Genomic DNA, 25,502 nt, shown 5'->3' with positions numbered 1-25,502 from the left:
GGAAACAACCTAGGTGTGCACAGGAAGCTTAGAAGGAAAGCAAAAAAGGACGAATGCGACTCCAACTCAGACAAACCCTCAAGATCTAACAAGATCTCTAAACAGAAGGCCTGGCTGGGCACTGGGGCAAGGCGCAGCACTGCGTCCACGGATCCCCGGGTCCCCGGCGCTCGGCTCCGCACCTGTTGGGACCGCGGCAGCCTCCCGCACGAAAGCAGCGGGCGCGGGAACTCCTAGGTCCCCGGCTCCGCCGGCGCTCGCTAACTGGGGACCTCGAGCCACGCCGGGTGCACTGGGCAGCTAGCTGGGTCCGGGAGCAGCATCCACGCAGCCCCGGGGCTCCGTGCAGCCCGCTCCCTCCATCCCGCCGTGGGGGCCCGCGGAGCACCTACCCGCACACGGCCCCGGGCCTCCGCCTCCTGGCTGCTGTACCGCGGCGCCCCCAAAGGCGAGCTCAGGACCAGGAAGGACCGAACGCAGAAGAAAGGAAAAACCCGCCGATCCAGTCGGGGTCCTTGTTTATACTGAAACTCCAGCCGCAGTCGCGCACACCCCCCTGCTCCTGAGTGCCCGCCTCCTGCCGTCGCCGGCCCCGCCCCCGCCTCTGGCCACGCCTATCCTCGCTGGCCAATCGGGGCGCCGCTCTCCGCTCACGCCGCCCTGCAGCGGGCGCTCCGGGACTTGTCGGGCTCCCGCGGGTTGGGACTCCCGTGACGCTGCGGCCGTAGCCGCCCACGCCGCCCTCGGAGGCTGGGTTGCTGGCGCAGCGGGTCTCAGCAGCCAGGGCTGGCCCCACTCCGGCGTGCGCTTCCTCCTTCGTGCCGCTGCCCGCGGCTGTTTGTGCAGTCATGTGTCCCCGAGTGTGTATTCATTTGCCTGTGTGCTCTACCTGTAAATACCGGCTCGACTCGTTGTACAGTATCTATTATCATAATTATGAACTGTAGGTTACTGTCCGTGTAACTTTCGGAGCAGATCCGGAAGGAACCACCGAGTACTTGCTGGGTGCTAGATATGGTGCAAAACGCTGGGGGCGCACTGGTGGCTGCGACCTGCTGGTCCCAGACCTCTGAAGCTTACTGGCTACTGGAGGGCAGGCGAACCCTAAGTAAACTGCCAGTCACTGAAATTACAGGTGTGAGAACTTTCCTCCTGTAATACATGAGGCTAGTCCTCAGTGAAGGTATTTTATCATTGTAATCACATACTTAAAGCTACCATCAGATACCTGATAACTATTTTAGGAAAAAAAAAAAAAACGGGGGGGGGTGGCTCAAAACTTCCCTTATAGGCGTGATAGAAAGGTAAGCGAAGAAGTGAGGGATAGAGATCCGTGGGAGGAAAATTGTATAAGATCTGGAGACTTGGCAGCGCTGTGACCCTGGGTAAGAAAAGAAGGATTTGAGAGCTTCCGTTAATGTATAAACACTGATGGACCATCCAGTGGGGCTGTAATTGGCATTATTAGAGCCCCTGCTCTAAGGTCCCTGCCTGTCTCCTTCCCGGAGTGGAAGGGGCCACCTTGACATAATGTTCATTGCCTGTCCTGTGGCTGGAGAATCATTAGCAGGTCCCCTTGCCTATCTCTCTAGCCTATGCTCTCCTATAGACCGGTCTCCCTGGACCAGCAGTTTATTCTCAAAACTCTGAGTCTTTTGTTTACCTCTGGCATCTCTGCGCTGTGAAGAGGAATGGATTAGGACAAATGAGCAGGACTGCAGGCCCTCAGTCATGGCTGAGCTTTCCATCCTGTGTTTGCTAACAAATAGACCATAGGACACAGGGCAAACCACACTCTTATTACTGAGTCTCTCCCCTCACCTGATAAAATGTGAGCTCCATGGGAGCAGAGCTGGGCGTTTACCTGCCCTGTTTCTACCGTAAGCAAACTGACCAATACATAAACCCTTGATAAGTGTGTACTGGCTTAATAAACGGGTGATGGATGGATGGATGGGTGCGTGGATGGATGGATGGATGGATGGATGGATGGATGGATGGATGGATAGATGGATGGATGATGGATGGATGCGTGGATGGATGGCTCAAAACACAGTATGTAATTTTGTTTCAACTATGTCTTACATTTTCTATACCTCATAGTTTCCTCCTTATCTTTTGACTCCATTGGATCAATTTGTGTCCTCCTGAAAGATGTTGGAGGGCCCACAGTGAGATGACCCAGCAGGTAAAGGTGTGTGTGTGTGAAGAGTGAACTGAATCCTTCAACTTCACACACACACACACACACACCTGATTAATATAACAAAAATGTAAATATTAATAAACTCAACAGCAGTAGTCAAGCTGATTGAAATAAAGCCCTGCAGAGCAGAACCTCATCGTAGCACTAAAGGATGGCGGCCCGTGTTACAGTTCCACTCTACTGAGACTGCGTAGCTATGTAGGGATGGTTGCTTTTCCTAAGCCTCCTGCACTTCAGGTACACAAAAGAAGTACAAGTATCGTCATGAACAGTACAAGTCCAACTTCCTTTCTGTTTGCCACTTTCATTTCCAAAGAAAAATCCCAACTTACATCATACCGTATTCAGTATAGTTTTCAACCCACCTTTTGGGAACAATGATGTTATTGCTGCAGGAATCACGTGAGAACATAGGCTGATTGTCATTACGCAATCCCTTTCATTCTGTTTCCTCCAGTTCTGCTCACCTTCTGCCTTTTTAAATAATTCATTTCATTTTGCTTATTACTAGAGTGTGTGTGTGTGTGTGTAAGAGCCAGTGTGTGTGAGAGAACCAGTGTGTGTGTGAGCCAGTGTGTGTGTGTGTGTGAGCCAGTGTGTGTGTGTGAGCCAGTGTGTGTGTGTGAGCCAGTGTGTGTGTATCAATGTGTGTGTGAGTGTGTCAGTGTGTGTATCAGTGTGTGTGTGAGCCAGTGTGTGTGTGTGTGTCAGTGTGTGTGTGTGAGCCAGTGTGTGTGTGTGTCAGTGTGTGTGTGTGAGCCAGTGTGTGTGTATGAGCCAGTGTGTGTGTCAGTGTGTGTGTGTGAGCCAGTGTGTGTGTGTGTCAGTGTGTGTGTATGTGTGTGAGCCAGTGTGTGTGTGTATGAGCCAGTGTGTGTGTGTCAGTGTGTGTGTGAGCCAGTGTGTGTGTGTGTGTGTGTCAGTGTGTGTGTGCCGCAGCATGGCTGTGGAGGCCTGAGGACAACTTTTGGAAGTTTTTCCATTCAGATTGCAGAGATGGACCTCAAGTGTCAGGTTTCATAGCAAATGGGGGTTTTTTTTGGGGGGGGGAGGTGGTTTTTTGAAACAAGATTTCTCTGTAGCTTTGAGCCTGTCCTAAAACTAGCTCCTGTAGACCAGGCTGGCCTCGAACTCACAGAGATTCGCCTGCCTCTGCCTCCCGAGTGCTGGGATTAAAGACATGCGCCACGGCCACCCGGCCTCATAGCAAGTGCTTTTACCTGCTGACCTTAGGTGTAAGGAGTGTGTGCAACACACTCCAGTTGAGGCTGGGAACCTCATGATCGCTTCCTTCCCCATTTTGATTAGTTGAGTAGCATTCATCTACTATAAAAAAAAAAAAAAAGAGAGAAGAAGTTTCTCTGATGAGGGGTGAGAACTTGTCCTTATCTATGGGTGTAAAGATAAGTATTTAGCATACATTTGGAACCAATATTAATTTAGCAAAATGATTGTAGATCTCCTCTAAAGTCTATGACCCCTGCAGACATGGGTTCATGGCTAGGTTTATAGCACCAGGCATAAGCCTTGTCCTATTGAGAAGTCCAATTAAACAGCTGCTGGTTATGTTCATATCTTAAGTGCCACCATTGCAGAGCTGAGGCTATCTGCACTGTGGCTCACACGCTTTCCCCCTGGTGGATCGCACAGCACCTTCTGATACTATGAGTTGTTAGAGACCTTTAAGAGCTTTACGAAACCATCATGTAAATCCTCAGAATGTGTCTATTCTACCCTCACTAATTTGTTCTCTTGGTCACTCTGGAATGCGAATCCAGGCCCTTGAAGGTGTGAACCCCGAGCTTCAGTTTGTAAATGGATAGAAACAAAGGTGCAGGCCGCATTGCTAGTCTCCAGGTAGCCTGGACACTGCCTGTTCTTCCAGCTTTCAAACCAAGAAGGGTAAACCCGCTCTTGGGAAGGACGGTTTACAATGCCTGTCTTACATGATGACGAAAGATGATGAGAATTTTGTACAGCAAAGCCAGGAAGAACTCGCAATCTCATTCGGTTGCAAGGGGAAGATGAGCTCCTGGGCCAAGGTCTTAGGACAAGGAGAGCTCTTGGCTCCAGGCCTTAGAAAAAAATCCCTTATTTCCTTCCTTGAATTTTCATGTTGCTTTCCATCACTTCCCTTTCCTGATGGTCTACATCAGAAGGACCTACAGCAGAAAGGGAAGAAGGCTACTTGGCGTGCTTTGGTTTCGTACCCTCTTCCCTCTTTGACCTAAGGAAAGCCTGTTGGTGACCAATCTAGCTTAGAAGATGGCCGTGTTGGAATTCCTTGGAAATACAAAGGTGGGAATGGGCTCCAAACATTCACATCCCTGGACCACAGTAAGAAGAACAGGGAAGGACAGGTCTGAAAATGTATTTATTTATGACCCTGACTCCTTGCCTGGTGCCATCAATTCTTTGATGACTGTAAGGTTAAGTCTTGCTGCTTTGGGAGAATTTCTATGATGAGACAAATGACCTTGGAATGAATATTTCAAACATCACCAACATGAGTCAGTTTACAAAACTCTTTCCCATCTATTACTTATTTTAGGGAGGAGACTGATGGAGACTGTGGGAGTCTCAGTCCAGCAGAGCAGCCATGATAGAAGATACACAACTTCATAGTCTGAGATCAGTGAGAAGACTCTATCCAGCCTGCTAAGACTTCATGCCTCAGGGGGAGGACTTGAACACAGAAGACAACTTCCGAAAGCTTTCACCTACCCTTGCTTGTGCTGTGATCACTGCCACTCTTTAGCTCACAGACCCAAAACTTCCTCCAAAAATGTAATGGCTGCACGGGAAATTCCACCGTACATATGATAGTTTTTCAGTTCCTTTAAGGACGTGTGAAAATTCTAAAAATTACTGAAGACGATAGCTGCCAAAAGCCGATGCTACTGCTTTTCCTTTAATGAGTGTTGTTATTTTACTTACCTACCAGTTCCTATTTATTCTTAGAAAGAAGTTATGTGTGACACAGACAATGTCTCTCCTTAGCCTAACTACTGACAACGAATAGCTAATAACGTGACCTGATCACAAGGTCATGAAGCAATGCATCTCTGTCGATAATGTAACGTACCACAGCGTACTTTTCCGCACTGACAAAGAAACACCTAATAAATATGGGTCATTTGATTGCAGCATATCACCACTTTGAACAGGAGTGTAACTGTGCTTGAATTTGTATAGCTATTCTTCACCGTATAAATCGTTATGGTGAAAAGCAGGTGTATTTCTTTATTTGTGATTTCTATGTTGCCAAGATCTGTCTGTTTTCTTCTGAATGAGTTGGTTTTAAAATGAATTAAGAATAAGATAGCTTTCTGTTGTTTTATTTTGAGACAGGGCCTCATGTGTCCTGGACTGCATCAAACGCTCTACTTGGCCAAGCATGACAAGAGAGTTTTATATTTGAGATACTTACCGCCTTTTATATTAAGCTTTCTTATTTTTCTAGAAGGTCCCTTCAGTTCTAACTAATTATCACTCTATGTCCTAGAACACTGAGTAAGAAGGAAGAAGGGAGAAAATGAATAATGGAATAAGACAATTTTAGAGCTGGAAGGAATATTAATTATCAACTCCTCTAATCTTTCCGATCCTCATGCCACCAATCAAAGCATTTCTGAGATGAAGAAGTTGAGTCCCAAAGAGAATAAATGATATCTCCAAGGCTAACAAGATAATAGCAAAGTTACACTTGTCCAAGCCCCGGAAATAAGTCAGGACTTCAAACAGTACCTGATTTGACTTGCTAATTATTATCCCTGCAGGGGCAATTTTGTAGGGCTACCTTTACATTATACAAGTAAAATTTGTTATGAAACACTGAGAACAGATGTCAACACTAAGGACTCTTGTTGACATGACAATGTAGAATTCTCTAGATTCTACTGACATAGTGAAATTCTCTAAATGTTACTAATCCTGGTCAATTATGATCTTACGTAATGTTTAAGGTAATGAAAGAATAAACACTTTAATATCTTTATCTGTAAAGTAATTGTTTTCTGGTCACTCTATTAGTCAGACCTCACAAAATTATGGTGGTCAAAGGGCTTCCTCAACTAGCATCTGCTGTTGTTATTATGAAAACTCATACCTGAGGATTCATCTCTCGCATAGGGTCAGGTAACCAATCAGAAGATTATGTCATCTTTTAAATCAATTAGACCAGTGGCCCTTAACTTGGGGGTCAAACAACCTTTTAACAGGGGTCACATATCAAATATTTACATTATGATTCATAACAGTAGCAAAATTACAGTTATGAAATAAACAACAAAAATTATTTTATGGTTGGGGTCTCCACAATGTGAGGAACCTTATTAAAGGGTTGCAGCAGTAGCAAGGTTGAGAACCACTAAAGTAAGCAATTTGTCTAAAGCAATGACTTATGGCTGATTCTGTAAAGTTAAATCAGTGACAATACCCAAAAATTCATTTTGATTTGTAGATGAACATTATTTCATCAGTAGAACCAGTATTCTAACACAATATATCTAGATGCTGTTGTGCATGGAAAAGCACAGTGTTAAATGTATTTCACACACAATCACAAACATTCACTCAGACACACACATACACACTCACACGAAGTAATCCTAACAGTCAAGTTTTTCTCCAAATGGCTGAGAAAATCTGTCTCTGGGACCAGTTGAGTCTGGGCATAGAAGGCCAATGAGACTCTAACTTAATCTGTAGAATTAAATTCTTTTCAGAAAGACTTTAGCAGATTTGTCAGTGTGCTGATAATGATCATTTGAGTGCAAGTAAATAGATACTTTTTTATTTTGTGAAGTCCTTAAAAAGGGAAGAATTTATAATCAAAATTGGATTTTTTCCAAATAGCTATACTAGATAAACTTAAAATTCTATATTTACTTAAACACAATATATACTGATGAAGCGAAAAATGTCTCTTAACTTTCTCTACTTATGAATTGACCACATTTATAAAGTTGAAGTACCTATCAGGAGTCCGGGTTATTGCATCGGGTGCTGCTGTGTAAAATGATAATGTATATGATGCAAGTTTATTAAAGAATATGATGGCCCTCACTTGTTTATCACATTAGCTGCATCTCGTGTTTTGATGTGACTGTGTGGGGCCCAGTCTGTGATGGGCACGGTGACACATGGCTAGCCCATGGATGAGCTTGGCTTCTTGACTGAAATCTGCTGGAAAGTCAAATCTCCCACATAACACCATTAGCATATGATTAATGTTTCCAAGGCCGGAATTAACTGGTGATAATTTTAGAATCTACAATTACCCACACAATTGTCTCTAATTAGCTGTCTCTGAAAGAGTGGTCAAGAAGGAGAGGAAAATGGAGGCTGGCTGGGGCTCTGTCTCCCTAAAGCTTGCACGGTGTCTCTACTTTAGATTTGTTGCAAGAGTGAAGAAGAGGTGTTGGGGTGAGAGATGGGCTGGAAGGACATGGCTGTGGCAGAAAAGAGTTAGAAGAAAAGAAAGGCAGGTTGTCTGAGCCGGACCATGGCTCAGGGATTTAAGAGATCACCTAAGCATTAAAGAAACCAAATCCGAGGAAGCCCAGGCCTTCTCTACAGAGGTACGAACTCAACACCTATCTCTCACAGCAAGAAATGCATGGTGGAGGACAAAACAAAATGTCCCAGTCTAGACAAAAGCCCCACAGAAAAGGAAAATATTTGCCTTATGTTCTGTTTGTTGTTTTATTAGAAACTCACAACAAATTCCTTTCCTAAATATCCCAGTTGAAAAGTCAAACACCAGCTGTTACAAGTCATAAGCCCAAACTTTCTTGATGTTCCAAATACTAGTAAGTGCCATTTTCCTCCAAAATAGTCGAACTAGGACATAGTGTTTTAAAAACATCTCTAAATAGATGTTTGGTTAGCCCTAGCCCCTCTCACTTTAAATTTAGTCATAACCTTCTAATTCAGAGTACACAACAAAATAAAAATGAACATGAATTTTGCTCTTCCTCTTGATGAGACAAAACAACTGTCAAAGCCAGCCTGTAAAGACTGTCACAGCGCAGCAAACTTGAGGGAAAAACCGAACAGTCAAGGAGCCCAAAGAGCTCTATGAACGTTACACGACAGTTCTCGCCCTCTGTGTGTGCGTGCGTGCGTGCGTGCATGTGTGCGTGTGTGTTTCTCTCTGTCCCTCCCCCAGCCTCTCTATCTTTCTGTCTCCCACTCACTACCGCCTCACATCCCTTCTGTGGAAGCCAGGCTACAAAGGTGGGTAGGCAGATAAAGTTCTTGTCTCATAAGCACAAGGACCTGAGTTTGAATCCCCAGAACCCGTGTATTGCCTGACATGGGAACTCACATCTGTAACTCCATTGCTCCAAAGGAGAGATGACCAGTGGTGTCAGGCCAGCTGACCTAGTGTACTCAGGAGCAAACAAGAGACCCTGTGTCAAACAAGGTAAGGACCTACACCTGAGGTTCTGTACCTTGGCACCTCCCTCCCCCCTCTCTCTCACACACATACACAATCTGAAAGCCACAAAAATGATGAAACCATTTTCATCCCAAACTGAGGAGCGGTCACCCATGTCTCAAGGAAGGGGAAGTGTCTGGCCTGCTAAGCAGAAATGCTCTGGGGGATAAAATAACATGGCAGGGGGCATTCGCAGAGAGGGTAGCAAGACTTGTTCTGGAGAGCTCTGGCGGGAAGCAGCACAAACCAGGAGAACCCGTGAGCAAACGAAAAGACAGCGCTGTCTCACCTGGAGAGCCTTTGGCAGTATTTCAAAAGGACCTTGGCCAGATTCGAGCAGAACACAAGCAACGGGCTCAGAGAAGCAATTGTTTCAGATTCTCAAAGTTCTACGTGAAGTGAAAGATGGCAGCTTCCTGTGAAGACTACGTTTTTGTTTGTTTGTTTTCTTTGCTTGCATTTTATTTTGAGACAGGTTTCATGTCGCCCTGGCTGGCTGTGAATTCACTACGGAGCCTGACGATAAACATCTGATCGCCCTGCCTCCACCTCCCTAGTGCCAGGTCTGCAGGTGTGTGCCACCATGCCCAGTTTATGCAGCCCAAGGTTTTAAACGTGCTAGGTAAGCCCTCTGCCAACTGAGCTGCACACAGAGTTGTCACCAAGAATATGGGATCTGCAATAACCGAGGGGCTTGAAAAGGTCCAGGAGTGGCCGACTTGCTCCAGCCCTGCTGGCATCAGAGAGAGAAGGTGCAGCTTTGTTCAGAGCCCATTTCTGCATCGTGACACTGATGCTCACAATACTCCGATCTGTTCCTAGGAATGCACTTTCCCTTTTCCTTCAGGCCCCAGCAACACAAAACAGTAAAAAGCAAAAACAAAACCATAGCTTCTCACCTCACAGGGTTTGATTGATAATTTCTTTTGAACCAAATATAAGCAACAATAATCCAGGAATGTAAATTTAAGTAAATATAAACATCATGTTTCAATGTGCTAATAGTTTGGTAGAGTTTTTATAGTATCAGAACAAAGTAAATCATAAATCAAAACACCTTTTAAAGACATTGGGGCATAGATATGGACCATAGACCTTAGTGCTATCTGATGACACTCTTAGCTTTGGGTTGCTGGAAGCTAATCCAAAACTATTTACCTAACAGTTGCAAGATGTTGGTCAAACACGGAGATTGGCAACAAGCAGCCACGTAGGAATTAGGACAACCCATGGTAACTTGGCTATGGATTCCTACCCTCCACATTATTGACACTCTAGTCAGTTAACCTGCCTTGTGAAATGCTCAACAGAGGTGAGGCATTTTTCTGGATGTTAATGTAAACAGCTCAGATCTACATGGCAGTCAGTGACTAGAACGTAGTGTACCTACCAAGGCATGGTAACATCCCTGCTTTAGTCTGGTTAAAACAGACTTAAGATTCAATTTCTGTGATAGACAGCGTTTTGTGGCATTAACCCTTTATTCAATGCATTTGCATGGCACTCAGGTAACCAACTGTCCTGCTTGGCCTGGGGCCAGTCAGGTTTAATACTGAATTTCATATCTTAGAAAAATAAAACAAAACCACTTTTTCTTTATTTTGTCAGTGGGTTAGAGGAACCCATGTGACTTGGTGCTCATGTGACATCATTTGTTGGACTTGGTTCTTTCCTCCCACCTCCTGAGCTCTAGGGATCAACCTGGGTTTGCCATTACCTCCTGAACCATCTCTCTGGCACTCATCCCAAATGTTTTAAAGCAGATCTTTAGAAAAAAAATCTTCAGGAATGGGTTCAACAGGGGGTGGTTGATCACCTAAATTCCAGACATTTCTAAAAGTTTTCTGCAAGCCAGGCCCTGGAGAAGGCATTAACCAAAACCATTGAGGAGAAAGCAGAGAAGGTGGCTGCCATCATGAAATGACCACCCCAGAAGGCAGTAGGTCTTTTCTAAATAAGCAGTCCTTAAAGAGATGCCCATGCCTGAGACAGAGATGTGCTTCTCATGGGGACCCACTTGGAGGAGGCTGGGAATGAAGGCTGCTTGGCTTTCAGACCTGAAGGATGAGAAGGTGTTAGCAGTGGATTTTGTCAGGGGGAGGACCATTCCACTTCGTTTTTAAGTATGAAAGGCACTTCAGGATCTCTGGAGGATATTAATGCTCTCTCTAAAATTATATGTCTATTTTTGTATCTGCTATTAGAATGAGACTGAGTGAAAGTCTCAGGGTGGAAATGTAGCCCTGTTGGCAGGCTGCTTGCCCAGCATGGAGAAAGCACTTGATTTTATCCCGGGGACTCACAAACTGGAACACAGGAGAATCAGAAGTTCAAGGACATACCATAAACAGAGAAAACAACTCAAGATCTGCCTGATTGGGGGGGGGGGATGAGAATGAGAGAGGGGAGGAGGAGGGAGAGGAGGGAGGGAGGGAGAGGGAAAGTGAGGGAAAGGGAGAGAGAGCTTAAGAGAAAGAATTTCAATAGAATAATTGGAAAAGGCATAAGCTAACAATGGCCTTGTCTGCACCCTGCCCTGATAACAAAACAATACTTGGCATACAGCAGGTACCCAATGCTTAATTAGTAAATACGCACATGAAAACATTGCTGCTTTTTTATGTATTATGTTCAGGCCCTTCATCCACTTTCCCTGAATATTTCCTTCTCTTCTCCCCAGCCTATCCATAGCCTGATGTAATTATAGATCAAATGAACCATGGCTCAGCCGTAGGCTTCAGGCTAGCGGTATCCTGGGCCAGACTATACCTGCTGGTTCAAAGAGAGACTTTGTAAGCCTCTGCCTTTGCTCAGTGCCCACGTGGTAAGCCCGTGGGAAGCGCTCTGCTACCTGAGCCCAGGTGAGATCTGTTTCTGTTTTAAGCCCTGTGTGTCATGATCTGACTCTAAGGCAGAAAGACCAATGTTAAGGTACAGAGTTGCTGCAGGCTGGCAATTTCATTGTTTGCATTAGGGAATTTCTCCCTTCCTCCCGTCCTGACTGCCTATCACTTTCTCTCTGGTGACCACGCCCCCTTTCTTTGGTCAGCTGGACTTGAAAGCTCAGGACCCTGCTGACCCTCCATGCCTACCTCAGGAGGAGGCTCTGAACTCTGCGTTTCACTCAGGAGAGCCTCTCCTTTCCTTTGTCTATTGGGGCCCCACTGCATTATGAGATGAGAGAACCGTCAACCCCTTCATTTCTCCCCACCAACAGACACACACAATTTACTTCAAGGTCAGAGTCTCGCACACCCCATGGGATCAGAAAAGGAGGTGTTCCTTTGCTTTCAAGAGACAATGGTTTGCTATGTTTAACAATCTGAGTCTTCAGGTTTATTATTTACACTTTTCTATACATAATAGCCCAAATGGTGGATTCCTTACCTGAGCAGGAAAGAATCAGCCTACGCTTTCCTCTCGCTGTGGCTTTCTTCATGTGCTTCTACGCACACAGGCTGAAGCTTCAGAGCCCTCAGATGGGTTATTAACAGCTGATATCTCTTTTATTTTTAGTCCACTTAGTTTTCATTTCTGTGTAAGCGTGTGCAGGTGCCTCAGGTAACAAGACAGAGTGGCAGATCCCTGGAGCTGGAGTCACAGGCAGTTGGGAGCCACCTTGTGGGTGCTGGAAACTGGACTCAGGTCCTCCGTGAGAACAACCAGTGGTCTTAACTGCCAGGTCATCTCTCCAGTTCTTTTACCTGGCTTTGGAAATCTGCGGGTAGCACCTTAATCTTCAGTTCCTACATAAAATTTTTAGATAGCTGGCGCAGACTAATACATCATAATGGCTAACACTAACAACTTTCTGCACATTAGTTGCGCAATATTAGTAGATTTTAGGGATTTGATGTCATAATGCCTGGTGCCAAGTTGACAGCCATGGGCGTGCTTGCAGGACCCAACACTGCAATCACTTTAACTTAAGGGGATTGTGTTTAGGGTCCTTTGGGGACATCCAAGTTAAATGCAAAGAAAGGTAGGGGACACAGCTAACATATATGATCATTTTTGTTCCATGATAAATATTCTTAATCTTATAAAAATCATATACATGCCTACCATTATCTCCACCATCACTGAAGTGGAAACTGAAGATGAACAGTTTTACTTATGGACCCAATGGACCTTTCTTCAGAGAGCATGCATTTTGTATCTCAAGTAGCATTTGTAGAACAGACACATAAACAATGGCCCGCTTTCAAATAAGTGCTGCCACTCAAGGGAAACAGAAAACTATGTCCTTTCTGCTCCTTCACAAGTGGTTATGAAGTCTGGGACAGACAACGTTGCACAATGACCAAGATCACCCACCGTGGAAAGAGGAAGAGCCTGCATAAAGCCCCAGCACAGAGAGGACTCTCGGCTACTCTGAGCCGCTTGTCGAAGACCAACCCCCTCCCCGGACCTTATCCCCATCCCCGCCACCATGTCTAAGACTAAACTAATGCTTGTTTGGGAAATGAAGTTAAATGATACATCCAGTCATGGTCACAAACTCTGGAAAATAGAACCCAATACATAGTAGTTAATTAAATATAATTACCAAAATTATCCAGCAGTCTCTTTCATGCCTCATACCTCAGTCTCTCCTTGATTCTTTTAAAAGTCAGGTGATCCCAACACGTCAGAGGCAGGTACAGGAATATTGGGAGTTCAAGGCTAACCTTGGTTACATAAAGAGTTCAAGGCCACTAAGCAACTGAGACTATTTCAAAAAGCTATACACACACACACACACACACACACATCTCCTTTTAAATGTGTGACGAGCAAGGCATGATGATGTCCACTTATAATCTCAGCATTTGGGAGGCTGAGGCACAAGGCAATAGATCATTATGAGTTCAAGCCAGCCTGGATTATACAATGAGTTCCTATCTAAAACCAAAACAAAATAGAAAAGAAGAAACAAGTGTGACTGTGGATCTTTTTATTCTGTATAACTTCATTTTGTGTTGTTGAAGAACTATTTAAATATTTGAGTATTATAAATACCCCTAAAATACATTTGTTTGTATCATCTCCTAAAATAAGGATTCTATTGTATATATAGTACAATGCAGTACATTACAGTATCCCTGAAAAATAGCCAACAATATCCCTATCATCTAATTTCTACTACATATGTAGATTTCCTAAATGAGTCTCAAAATTATCCCCAAGAATATTTTAAGCCTCTTTAAGAAACTAGACAATTTGTCCTAGAGAAAGCACCATTTTCTGTATTTGCCTGATATTTGTTTGTAAGTGATTTTTAATTGCTCATCTAACCTCTATATTCCTTATATATCTGAATATCAATCTTTTGTTTTATTGCTTTTAACTTGAACATTATGGTGAGGATGCTTCTTTAAAGTCAATATTACACAGTAGTTCATACTCAACCTAATCAAACTTTCCATGACCACTTCCTCTTCCCAACACGCTGCGGCTTCCTGGCTTTCTCTAAGGTATGACCAGACCAGTGGTTTTCAACAGTGGCTTCACTTAGAGCCCACTACAGAGTTTTAAAAAATATTTGTGCCTGAATAACACCTCTAGGCTTGAACAAAGGGTATTCTCATGTGTAACTCAAGACGAGGTGTGGTTTGGACTCCACAAAGTCAATGGTCTGTTTTTCTTGTTTACTACCACGCATTCTTAGTGTTAAGCAGAGTGCCTGACTCATAACTACTTCTTAACAAGACGTGAATTTCAGCACATAGATGGCTTCAGCTTTCGTCCATGTTCTGACTTTTTCTTTTTACCAAATGGCTTGCTATGAAGCCAATGGGCTTGAGGGGGAGAAAAACTGGGATCTGCCTCAGTTGTCACTGTTTACCCCAAACATACTGAAAATAATTCCAACCATGGGGAAGAAAGCTGCTGGGACCCTGGATGTGTTCGGACTCAACTTGAACCGAGTCTTACAAGAGAATAAACAACTGACTTGCCAGTGCTTGCCACAAACAGAAATCAATTCAAATAAGCTAGGGGTGGCCATCCTCCCCTAAAGAAACCTGTGTCGGGATTAATTCAGGAAGCAGCTAACACACTTGCTTACAACCCAAACTAAGTGAAAGCCATCAATAACCCAACAGGAAGTCCGTGAAACACTAAAACTACCTTTTGTTTCTAAATGACTCACACAGAAGAAAAAAAATGCCCACTCTTGTTAGTAATAGAAAAATAGTAAACTCAGAACATACTGTTTACTCCTGGGATTGGCAACATCTACTCTACTGTGAAGGGTGTCCCCCCCTTTTCTGTTTTGCTTGTTTGATTTTTCAGACAGGATCTAACAATGCAGTTCAAGATGTTCTGGAACTTACTTTGTAGATCAGGTTGACTTGAAACTCTTGACCCTCCTGCCTCGCCTCCCGGCACAGAAATTACCAGTGTCTGGTCCCATGTCTGATGGAGGCACATGTCTGTTAAGAAATTCCAAGGAACAAGATTTCCTAGATTTGCTCCTCTTGACTTATGAATAACATTTGGACAAACTTACCCATTCTCTAAGGAAAAAAGATAAATGTCATTAGCATAGAACTGGCCAGAACCTTCTGAGATGCTCATAGCAACAGGCACCTTTTGGGTATGGATGGAGGCTCAGCGTAAGACATTGGGGATGGTATTCCATAATAGCCATGAGAGAAAGGAACAGGAAGGAACAAGTGTCTGCACTGGATTTTTCTATACATAAAAAGCCCCTTGGGTAGTAAACAAGGAACTGGTAAGTGGCTGTCTGGGGAGTAAGGCTGTAAGAGGAAGAGAAACAGAGGGGAGATTTTCACAGGGGTCCTTTTCACAGCTCATCCTGTTTTAACTGTGTAGAGCACACATTCAAATTTTCAAGTTTTTTTTTTTAAGTATTATTGGATGTTCTTGGGAATGTTTTTTTTTTTTAAATAAAATGTATTTCAGATATTCTTACCACCCTTATTCCTGTTGGAGGATCCTAGTAATTACTTATATCCCTCTCTGGTTTCACTAAAAATGAAAAAGAAACTTTGCATATTTCTCATTCCCAGGCCTAAAAGTGGCTCAGAAGAAATGTCTCATGATCTTTTTCAGCCTTGAGTTGGGTTCTTCTGCTTCATCTAACATTTCACTCTTTATACATGCACGCGGCTCAATATCTCTGACCCTAGAGATCACCTCACATGGAAGCGATGGTGTCAACGTAAAGAGAATTCTTTATCTTCTGAAGCATCGTTTAGGCTCCACAAGAGACTAGGTGGGGAGAGAAATTCTTTGTAAGAAAAAAAGGATTCTTCCTAGATAAACCAATAAAATCAAAAGAAATTATGATTGACACCTTGGCCTCTCAGCATCTACTACTCTAGATTAGGACTTATCTTCTGTATGTATAATCTAACAAAAAAGAATGGACTTTCACTGTAACTATTGCCCTTCGCCAAGTGCAATACATACAAGTGTGTCTTAGGAGTCTGGCAGACTACAGGTCTCTGGTTGGCTCTCCTCCCTGCATCTTCACTCAGGTCCTTAACTGGAAAAGGAGGGATGGTACCTCATTGGACTGCATCATATTTCTCATGCGGTGACCAACAGCAATGACCGTGGCAGATTTTTGAAAGTGTGCATTCAAAATAGTTCTCATACTACTGTAATTACGGCAGAGGCATCCATCAGCAGACAAGGCGGAGGAAGAATGCAGTCCTGGGAAATGAGGGAAGGAAACTTAAAAGGTCAAAACCAAACAAACCTTGACAAAAACCAAAACTAGTCAGAAGCACAAGGGAAGACAAACTCCCATCCAGATGGTTTAATCAGCTGCCTCGTTGCCCTGTCCCTTTGCTTCCGTTACCTAAGCCCAGAGAATTCATGGGAAGTGTGAGGAAAGAGAAGGGAGAGTTGCTAAGAACGCTGTCCCCAGAGGGACAGAAGAACACTGGAGTAGAGAGAAGGCACAAAGGACAGTGGCATGTTAGCTTGGTCCTGGCCTGACAGGGACAGTATACAGAGCAGCGGTAAGGAGCGAATGCTGCCGTAAGCTAGCACTAAGTGACTGTGATCCACCAGGGTTGCTGGACACTGGTGTCTATCTCATTTAACCATCACGGATGGGACTAATGTCGCCTCCATTTTTTAGTTAGGAAAACAAGAGAAGGCTGATTGTCTCCAGAGCCTTGACTATCCCTGAGATGCTGCGAACCTGCATGACCACTCCGTCTCATACCATAGTCATTGATAAAGGTTGCAGATGATGTGGCCCGATGGAAAGAGAATTTAAAAATAGTTAAGGGGCAATTAAAAATGCATGTTTGAAGTTTAAAAACTAATTCATTTTGCTGATGGTTTTCTTTTCTGAACATGAGGGCTGATGAGAAGGGTTTTCTTTCTGGGAGATGGCCTAGAGTTGACTTCTACTTTATGATGGACCTTCAGGATACTCCTATCAGAAGCACCAGAACGGGGCTCAGGGTTGCTTCAAAGCACTGCTACATAGTAACATGCAGTGCGGGTGAGATGAGCCAGGAGCACCTATCTCTCTGCATTGAGTCTGTTTCTGCGGGATGATGAGATCCAACAGAAGTCTAAGTTTTGTGCAGCATTCTGAGAGAAGGGATGGGCGTGCTGTTAATTCTCCCAACAGTCTGAGGTGAACTTTACTGTTAACTCCACTTTGAAAACAAAGAGGTTGAGATGTGGAGAAGTTAAGTAACATATTCAAACAGCTCAAAGTGATGTGGCTGGGATTCAAACATGGGCAGCTTGCGTGGGACATCTCTGCATTGCAATTCTCAACTCCTCTCACCTCGGGCTCAACTTCAAAAGCAATTTTGCTGCCTAACTTAAAACTCTGAAATTCTAGAGTTAAACAGAAAAGTGTTCATTTATCTATTTATTAAGTCATTCCATTACTCATCTATTATGTATTCCATTACTATATATTATGTATTATACTCCTGTTATGTACCAGTCTTAATAGTAGCAAAAAGAGACGTGATTTCTGGGATTCTTGAACTTAGATTCTATGAGGGTGACATACTTGAGCTATTACAGCTATTACACAAGTAAACATAAAATCATACATGCTCATAAGTACTTTAAGGAAAGATACAGGATGTTACAATGAAGGAGAGAAGTGGAGTGATAGTTCAGAGGTCAAGAACACAGGTTGATGAAGACCAAGGTTTAATTCTCAGCACCTATATGATGGCTCACAACTATCTGTAACTCCACTCCCAAAGGATCAGGTACCCTTTTCATGTGGGAATCAGGTATACAAGGGGTGCACAAACACACAAACAGGCAAAAGATCCATACACCTAAAATAAAAACTGACCACAACAGAAGATAATAAAGGCATTTAAATAGGGACATGGTCCAGCAGAGAGCAGTAAGTCCCGAAGTGACCTTTGACCTAGCATTACTCAGCTAGGCTCCTCTTACATTCTTTAGTATTTCAAAATCTCAATTCCCCAACAGAAAAATAGGGTCAGAGGACTGTGTCCGAGTCACCGTGAAGATAACAGACGCTAGAAGGCATTCCAGGATTCCAGCACCAAAGAAGACAGCTCATGACTGTGGCTGTTTTTCCCATTGCTATGACCCGTGTCCAGCAGAAAACTGGGTAAAAGTTTTAGAATGACGACAGTCAGACATTAGGAATGGAGCAAGTAAGGGAAGTCTTTCAGAAATGCTACGTATTTTACTGCTGTAAAAAGTATGCTGGTTCGATGGGTTTATCCTTTTAATGGAGTTATTCAGTAAAAGAGTCGCATATCACAAGTAAACAATCTGGAAATAATTACCTATGGGGAATCCAGTGCCTTGTTAACATTTTCCTGACATCTCCCGGATTCTGTCATGGTGTTGCCCTCTGTTGCATGGTCTTTCTGTTCTTTTCAGCATTTCTCCGAGCACAGATCCTAGACTGCACCAGCTTCTACCTAGACTTTAATACCAAAGTACAGTGGGCAAAGATCAGTGAGGTGGACTGTCCCAGAGTGTTCAAGGGCAGTGCAGGAGCCACGAGGAACTCTTAGCTAGAGGGACAAGAGATACTGCAAAGCCAGTTTCAGGGTTTTAACTTGGTGGCTTGCAGTTTCAGCTTAGAGGGAAAGAGGAGGAGGCAGGCAGCCCAAGTGAGTCTGTTCTCACAGAAACGGACTCACTCCTGAACCGTGAGGGTCTCAGGAGGGATCTGTCTGGGAGGGTTCCATCCTGCTGTATTTTCTTGGCAGAAGAGTGCTTACGTGCCTTTTGGGAGAGCACTTCAAAGCTTGGAAGGCTACTTCAAAAGCTCCCCGCAGGCTCCATCCATGACTGGAGCTAACCCGATTGAGGGCTGAGCTCTGGCAACCCTGGCTACAGGGGCAGACCAGCAGCTAGGCCATACACTCTTGCATATCCGGAGCACCAGCCCTGCCCCTCCGCCTTCTGGGAGGGGAGAGGGTGGGGCTATGTAGTGTGAGGCCCCATGAAATCTGTGAAGGTTCTTTGTCCAGGTTATGTATAAACTTTAGCTACACTCTTCCTTTAACCTCCAGGTTTGTCTCCACAGCACCAGGCCAGGCCAGCAGCATCTTCCAGGAATTCTGTGAACAACTGCCCTGCTTCCTGCTGCAGTGCCTGGGCACCTCTAGTCCTTTTCTTTAACTAGTTTGAAAAAAAAGTGTCCAACTTCCTCTGCCTGATTCCCTTTAGGAGAAATTCTAAAACATGAGAGGGAGCTTACATTAGAGCTGGAGATGTGGGACACTGAGTGCAGACAGCTTCTGGAGGCCAGTACCACAAACGTGCCATCCATGTTACCTCCAAATGCAGTTGGCTTTGTTGGTAGTGGAGGTAGCGGTGTGTTGGCAGAGGCTGCTTGTTCGCTTTCCAGCCACCCAGACCCAAAATAATCTTACAGAAGCTGCATTAATTACAACACACCTGGCCTATTAGTTTATGCATATTTCTAGCTAATTCTTACATCTTAAATTAACTCATTTCTATTAACCTGTGTATCATCATGTGGTTGTGGCCTACTGTCTGTCCGGCGTCTGGTATCTGTCTCCTGTGGCAGCTACCTAGCTTCTCTCTGACTCCACCTACTCTATATATCTTTTCCAGTCTGGCTATATTCTGTTAATTCATTGGCCGAAAGCAGCTCCTTTATTAACCAATAGCAATAAAACATATTTACAGCATACAGAGGGGAATCCCACATCAGTAGTGTTTTGTTTTTGTTTTTGTTTTCTCATCAAAAGAAGCAAACAGCAGACCTCAGGTTTCCAGATGGATTCTTCAGGGCTCAATCTTTCATCTTGAAGCCCGTTCATTCACTGTAGCTGCTGGTTAATGACAACAGCAAGGTAGGCCCCTCCCCTCCCGTACACATAGGTACTGCATACAGTGGAGGAACAGGTAGCGCCTATGTGAACCAGTAAACAATGTGATAGGCTAAGTATGTCGGAATGGGCCTAGAACTCTAACATTTAGGAGATTCGGTCAAAAAAGTTGTGATTTAAGGCTAGCCTAGGCTATACAAGAAGACTTTGTCTCCAAAAACCAAGCCCACATATAGAGAACAGAGGGAGAGACTTAAGAAATGGACGGAATGAAGAGAACAGGGAGATAAGGGGAGAGACTAGACAATAAGCAACAGGGAGAAGGAGAGATTCTGTGGACATAAGGACCCTGGTGAGATCATGAGCATGGGAACTCAGAATTGAAAGCTTCTAATTGCAACAGGAACATCTCCAAAAGTGTATACCATGCAGGCAAGGACAGACAGACGCCTGTAGTCACACAGAGGCAAGGACAGGCAGATGCCTGTTGTCACACAGAGGCAAGGACAGACAGACACACACCCTTCAGTCCAACTTAACCTTAAACCTGCGCAACAAGGGGGATGCCGTTCCCTCCCTCTGGCACTCCAAATGACTTTTAAAATGATGGATTCCCATGTGCACCTCATCAATACAGCTTTTCACCACTCCTAGACTACAGTTGCTATGGGAAGCCGCTATGGAATAAAATACATAAAATATGGAAGACCGATGTGTTCCAGGAAACCCATGCTTGCTTCTTCCTCAGGAAAACAACTTAGATTATTTGACTGATGTCAAGAAACAAAAACCCCTTGCCGCCCTGTGCTCATTCTTTCTCAGGGACAGAAAACACCTTTTTGTTTATTGTGTGCCCTGTGGCTGTGGTACGTAGAGTTTAGTTCAAGAAATAAAAACGGGAAAAATGTCTCCAAACAGTTTTTCTGAGAAGGGGCCCCTCCCCCAGGGCTGTTTGCTGTCATCCCCTTTTCTTCTCTGCTTCCTTCCTTCAGCTTGACGTCTTCTCAAATGCTACCTGACAGACTGCCGCCATCACCCTGTGAATGTAAGTAATTTCCTTATTGACAGCCCCCCATTCTCTCTGACATCTGCCAGCACTCTCTGACACTTGAATAAGCATTAAGACATTAACAGTCTGGCACAGGTTTAAGGGCTGGAACGGTAATGCATGGCAGGCCTCTTCACGGAGCCACAAGCAAAGGGACCCCCACCCATTCAAACTCCGCTGTCCTTCTGCTTGGAAGACGGAGCAGAGCCTGTGGTAAATGTCGATTACTCGCTTCACTGCGTTGGCATTTTGGTGTCTCCTTAGGCAGACCAGATTGGACATTAAAGGAGAAGAAAAGGAAAACACGAAAATGCCTGCTTCTGAGGCAGTGGGATGATGGGGCAGGTTGCCGTTTTGTGGGATGATCTTAAAGGAGTTGGTTCAGAAAGAGGCAAAGTCAGGTTCCCCTAACTTGCACCCGGAACATTTGCATCAGACTTTCTTCTGATAATATCACATTCATCCCACACACTGGAGCTGGCAAATGCCAAGGATTTTTTTTTTTAAGACAAATGTGTCAGATCGAGGAAGCTCAGAAAATGATTAAGGGAGAATACCCGGGCAGCCTTTGTTGCTAGAATCTGTTCACTGACAAATGGTGAAGCTATTCACAGGCAAGGTATTAAACCATTAAGTGAGTCACGGGGCTGCCTCACTTCGATTCTAAAGAGGGTTTATTTGGAAGCAGAAACCTGTAATCCACCCAGGTAATGCTAAAATTAACATCAAAATAAAGAGGCAGAGCCCGGACTGAGTGGGACATTTTCTTCAGTCACAAAGGACTCCATGTGACTGCAAGAGGAAACAAAAGAATTAAAATGGCCTTTCTAGAAGGTCAAGGTCATCTGTAACCAGTGGGCCAGCAAGACTATGGCTCCTGGCTCTCTGCACACCTTCTGGAGTAACCAATGGGCCATCAAGACTCTGTGGCTCCTGGCTCTCTGCACACCTCCTGGGGCCCGAGTCCATCACTCCTCCATTTATCAGCACGAGGGTAGGCTAGCTGTCCATGCACAGGGTACACTGGCATTCCTTTTGCTAACTACCTTTGTGTTCTTGTTTGATCTGGGGCTGGGGTCACTGTGTCAGGATTGCAAATGAGGAAGAGAAAGTTGCTCAAAAAGAACACGGCACTTTCCCTTAGATCACACTGGTTATTAGGAGCTGTGTCATAATTTGAACCAGCATCTTAACTCCCGTGTTGGTATGTTTCAGTTACATTCAGTTCCAGCCCCAGGGAGCAGCTGAGTCCAAACTGCCAGCAACAAGGCATAGTAAACCTGGAAGAGCGGTAGTCATCTTCCTGGGGCTGCAGGAGTGTCTGTGGCCTTGATAAGCCAGGTGGAAGCCTACTGCTGAAGCCAGAGCTCCAATCCGCTAAGGGCTCTGAATGGCTGTTTGGGGCAATGCTGTTCCTTCAGCGGCAACACTGTCAGGACCACAGCAGAGTCCATACCAGCAGCCAGTGGGTATGGGGTATTCACAGGAGCTAAGAAGGGGACTGTGTGCTGAACAAATCGGGTGCCGGTTAGCTCTGGATCTGGGGCCAAGGGAACATGTAGGCTGGGCTGTATAATTCTTGTCTTGTCACTATGTTAAAGCAGTATGGCTTCATCATATTAATAGAGTCCTGGTCTATAAAGCAAAGTCTTCATCACACTACTTAGCAAATGCTTAGAGTACTAAACGGTCAAGAAACTAATGGCTCCATATTCTTAGTATTCATCCGTAGAGGAGCCTGTGTAAAGCTCCTCTCGCTCACTGTCCCATCACCACCTCCTTTGGTCACTCAGTGGGCAAGACAACATTAGTTCCTATGGGGTTCACTTGAGGCCCCATCTTTGTGACTTACACCACTCTTTAGATGTTCGGCTTCAGAGGCATACCCCAAACCAGTTCATCGTCCACATGGCTCTAATCATGACAATAAAAAGCCACCAACTCTCAAGCCAGTCACCTGGGCTTATTGTCTCATTTATACTGAAGGTTGGGCTGGTCACTTTTACAGATGGGGTCCTTAAAGCTCTCAGAGGTCAAACAACCCATTAGAAGCTCCCCAGTGGTTCAATGTCACTTGATGGGAGGGGTCACCTGACGCCAGAGCCTGTTTGGGCAAACTGTCTAAGCTAATGCCTGCCAGTCCCAGAGATGAGGCTGCCCTTGATTTGCCTTTCTCTTCTCCTTGGGTCTCCAGGGCAACACATAGGGTTCTCCTCTCCTGCCAGCCCTCATATCTGTTGTGGGATAATCTTTTTGTGCACTGTGAAGATGAGTCTCTGCCTAAGGTCCCTTCTGATTGGTTTAAAAAAAGAGCTGAATAGTCAATAGCTAGGTAGAAGAAAATAGGTGGGACTTGTAACTGTAACTTCCAGAAAGAGAGAGGAGAGAGAGAGAGAGAGAGAGAGAGAGAGAGAGAGAGAGAGAGACTGGGAAAGAATCTGAGGTATGCATGCTTGCAGGATTAAGCCAGCCAAACAAGGAGTGACTCACACATATAGAATGGAGGAGAGGTAACGAGCCTTGTGCCTAGTGGAAGAATGTAAATGAATAGACATGGGATAATTTAAGTTCTAAGAGCTAGTTGGGAACAAGCCTAAGCTACAGGCAAGCATTCATAATTAATAATAATTCTCCGAGTCATTATTTGGAAACTGGCACTACAAAGAAAGTCTGGCTGAACACATGGAATCTGTGAATCTGGCTGTTCTGGTTTAGGTCACTTTTCTATCTGCTAGAAATTTTTCTCTGGATGTCTCTTCCTCTTTCTCTGATTCCTTCCTTACTTCCCCATCCTCTTCCCTTCCTCCCTTTCCTCCTTTCTCCCATCCCTTCTTTTTTCTCCGTAAAATAGTGTTACCACCATCTTAGGCTAAAATTGAACACACAACCTAGCCTAGGATGGCCTTGAATTTTCAATCTTTCTGCCTCAGCCCCCAGATGCTGGGATTGCCAGCAGGTATCACCACCTCAAGCTTGGGCATCCATTCTATACCTAACCAGCTCTCTTTCCAGCTCATCTTGCCCACCACGGTACAGCCAGCTCAAGTTCCCCACTATATGCTTTTGCCATGCCCTGAAGCAGCCCTCCACGACTCCTGGTGTGCTGAAGCCTAAGACTGGTCAGCCTTAGTGGGGAATGAGATCTGCTTTTGCTGCCAATGTGCAGCTGGGCTTTGCAGCTTTCCCTCTGCCTTCTGCGGGTGCTTGGTGGAATGCCAGTTCCAGGTGGCCACAAATTTTTACCCCTTGATCACTGAGACATCCCCACTCAGAGACTGAAGCCTGGCTTATCGTAAGTGCTCACCAAATAGTTGTTAGATTAATTAATGAAATTATTTTCCCAGCCAGTGAGATGATACCCTTTCTGTGGTACTTCAACAAGGATACATTGAAGACATAAAATATGCTGTCAGGTTTTTTGAAGAAAATCTGAATAAGAATTCTTAAGGTTTGTTATATTTTATGTGGTTGTTTGTGTGTTTATTTGCTGTGCTGAGGGTAGAACCCACAGACTCTAGCTTGCTAGGCAAATTCACTTTCACAGAATAGCATCCTCAAACCCCAAGTCTGTTGTATTTTAGGAGTTAACATCTGTTCAGTAAGGGCTTTAAATGTTTATGAAGCATTGCATTTAATTGTTCTATTCCAAGATAATGGTAGTATGACTTTCCTCCCTTCCCTCTCCCCTCGCTTACTCCAAGATAATGATAGTATGATTTATTCTGGTGACAAAGGACTCCTTGCCTGTGGCCAGTAGAAGCCTAGCTGAGATAGGAGTATCAAGTCTTTTAAGACGGAATCCTAGGACTGAAGCTCTGCTATCTGCTGCATGCTATGGGCCCCATCTACTTGTATTCTCCTTCCTATTTGGGTGTTCAGCACATGCCCTACCTACCCTTCCTCCCCTCCTTTCATAGCATACGCTTGTCACAAAATTCTTCTCATTGTCGCAGCTTCTCCATAACGATGGACCGTGTCAATACACGGTCTAGCCTATGGAATTTTGGTGGACTGGTCTTCCCTGGTTCATGAGAACAGGGTCTATCACCCATCTCTTTGTCACGCTGCCTCCTACTGTGGATCACAGAATGCCCACTGGGGCTCAAGATGTACCCTGAGTAAAGAAACAGCTCTGTCAACGCAGGTAGACATAACAGATGGCTGGATTGTTGGCAGAAGGCATCGGGTGGCTGGCCCAGCTCATGGAGGCAGAGGGAAGGATAATCTTGGGAAGGGAGAGTAGGAGGGTTAGCAGAGGAAGGCAGCAGACTCTGAGATAGGCAGAGCCGGGGACTAAGCAGGTATGGGCATGCTGCTGGGGTTCGGAGCTAGTCTGCCTTTTGCTTTTTATGTGGACTTTAGATAGCCATAGGCCTTTCCCTTGTATCACAGATTCCAATGGGTACTTTTGTTTTCTCCTATAAGAGTGGCATATCTCAAGCAGGTCTTCCCATTCGCATTGGATCTGGCACCCAGGAGCCAGGTGGAGCAGCACCTGGCGCATCCCAACCCTTA

The 25,502-nt window shown here is 44.7% G+C and overlaps 1 protein-coding gene across 6 annotated transcripts in view; it reads right to left on the bottom strand.

The window, feature by feature from the left end:
• Rasgef1b (RasGEF domain family member 1B) overlaps positions 1 to 25,502 on the bottom strand; it is a 516,000-nt gene that overhangs the window by 34,034 nt on the left and 456,464 nt on the right. The window contains exon 1 of one of the 6 annotated variants that reach the window (XM_057771478.1): positions 393 to 515. The exons of 4 other annotated variants lie outside the window; for them this stretch is intronic. The gene's annotated coding sequence lies outside the window, so the exon portion shown is untranslated. Of the gene's footprint in view, positions 1 to 182; positions 202 to 392; positions 516 to 25,502 lie in introns of those variants that run through there. One more of the 6 variants, XM_057771479.1, reaches the window with a different exon arrangement.

The sequence above is a fragment of the Chionomys nivalis genome, chromosome 6, assembly GCF_950005125.1.
Source record: "Chionomys nivalis chromosome 6, mChiNiv1.1, whole genome shotgun sequence".
NCBI lineage: Eukaryota > Metazoa > Chordata > Mammalia > Rodentia > Cricetidae > Chionomys > Chionomys nivalis.
The sequence above is the reverse complement of the archived record's forward strand: the minus strand, read 5'-3'. Positions and strand labels throughout refer to the sequence as shown.